Genomic DNA, 2,197 nt, shown 5'->3' on the forward strand with positions numbered 1-2,197 from the left:
GTACAGAACATCGATTCAGAAAGGAGAAAGATTCAGCTGGCTAGCCTTCGCCTTGGAGGAACTGCCCTAGTGTGGTGGGAAGGCAGGACCCAAGCTGATTTGAAGAAGCATGGTAAAATTCTTTCTACCTAGAGTGAATTTGTTTCTGCCATTAAAAAACAGTTCTATCCACTAGCTTATATGCAGCAAGCCATGATGAGTTGGCAAACTCTTCACCAATTAAAGGGGCAAAGTGTACAAAGCTATACCTAGGAATTTAGAAAAAGAGCTTTAATTCTAGGCATTTCTTTAGACTCACCTGAAACTTTGTTGAAGTATATAGGTGGTCTACATAGTTATTTGAGGCACACCATTCTCATGTTTAACCCTACTAGCATAGATGAGGTATCTGTTCAGGCTACACATCTAGAGGCTAGAGGCAAGAATGTGAACCCAGAGATTGGGGGATCATCAAAACCCACTACATGCAAGAACAAGGAAAAGAGAAAGCAAAAATGGAAAGAGAGGAAGACAAATGCTGTACAGAAAGACAAACCTTCATGCACTCACTGCAAGAAGGGTGGACACGATGATGAACATTGTTGGTTTTTGCATCTGGAGCTGAAACCCAAGAAGTTCGATGGCAAGAAGAAGAAGATTGTTGCAACTATTCAGAAAGATTTGGGGTCAGACTCCGGTGATGAAACAATAGTCACAACCACAGGTATAAAAGGTAAAATTTCTGAAGCATCTACTAGTAATTCTGCACAATCTATTGATAATGAAGAAAATGAGAGGAAAAGACATGAGCTTTTTCATATTAGAGTTATTTCCAAGCATCAAAAGGTTGATACTTTATTTGATAGTGGTTAACAAGTAAACTTGATTTCTGAAGCAATTGTAAAGAAGTTGGGACTACTAACTACACTTCACAAGAAGCCATATCCATTAGGTTGGGTATGTGATAAAAAAAAGCTACAAGTGACTAGACAATGTAAACTTAGGTTTGCATTTGGGTTGACATTTGTAGATGAGGTTGAGTTAGATATAGTTCCCTTGGATATATGTGGTATTGTTTTAGGAAGTCCTTACTTGTATGATAGAAAATTCATTTTCTATAGAGCTGAAAATAAGTATCAACTCGTTAAAGATGGAATGGAATATATTGTAAGAGCTCATAAACTCAAGAATAATTATACTCTCATAAACTCAGGGCAGATGAAAAGAATTGTAAATTCATGCAAGCAATTTTTACTGATGGTTGTAAAGGAAAAGAAACTTGATAAAACCAATGTATTTGCAGGCTGTGATGATAAACAGAAAGCTGATTTAGAAAAAGTTGTTTCAAAATATGATATCCTATTTCAAGAACCTAAAGTTCTGCCACCCAAAAGGGAAATTGTACATGATATTCATTTGCAGCAAGATGCTCCATTGCCTAACATCGAAATGTACAAGTTATCCTCTTTAGAGAATGCAGAGATCAAGAAGCAAGTACAGGAGCTGCTCGAGAAATGGTTCATAAGACCAAGCACATCACCATGTGGATCTCCAATCATGTTGGTGAGGAAGAAAGATGGTTCGTGGAGGATGTGCATTGATTACAGAGCACTGAATAAAATAACGATCAAGAATCGTTATCCCCTTCCTCGCATTGATGATCTATTGGATCAACTGAAAGAAGCTATTTAATTTTCCAAGTTGGGCTTGCGTAGTGGCTATCATTAGGTCAGAGTAGCAGAGCAAGATGCATGGAAGACTGCTTTCAAAACAAAGCAAGGGTTGTATGAATGGCTAGCTATGCCTTTTGGCTTAACTAATGCCCCTGCCACTTTCATGAGAGTTATGAATGATGTGCTCAGACCTTTTATTGATGATTTTGTATTTAGATGACATTCTTGTTTTCAGTAAAACATAGGAAGAACATTTGAAGCATGTAAAGCAGACTCTAGATGTTTTGAAAAAAGAAATTCTCTATGTGAAGTTATCAAAATGTGAATTTGGCAAAACATATTTGAATTATTTGGGTCATATTGTAGGGGGTGGTGAATTGAAGATAGATCCCTCTAAGGTTGAAGTCATTGTGAACTGGCCTAAACCCAAATCTGCTACAGAAGTTAGGAGCTTCCTAGGGGCAGCACAATATTGGAGAAAGTTTATTGCTAACTTTTCCTTGATTGCAGCTCCCTTACATGCTTTGACAGGATTGAACAAGGTG

Source organism: Pinus tabuliformis, chromosome 1_1 (genome assembly GCF_031772625.1).
Source record: "Pinus tabuliformis cultivar Carrire ecotype Pingquan chromosome 1_1, CPIR1, whole genome shotgun sequence".
NCBI classification, from domain to species: Eukaryota; Viridiplantae; Streptophyta; class Pinopsida; order Pinales; family Pinaceae; genus Pinus; species Pinus tabuliformis.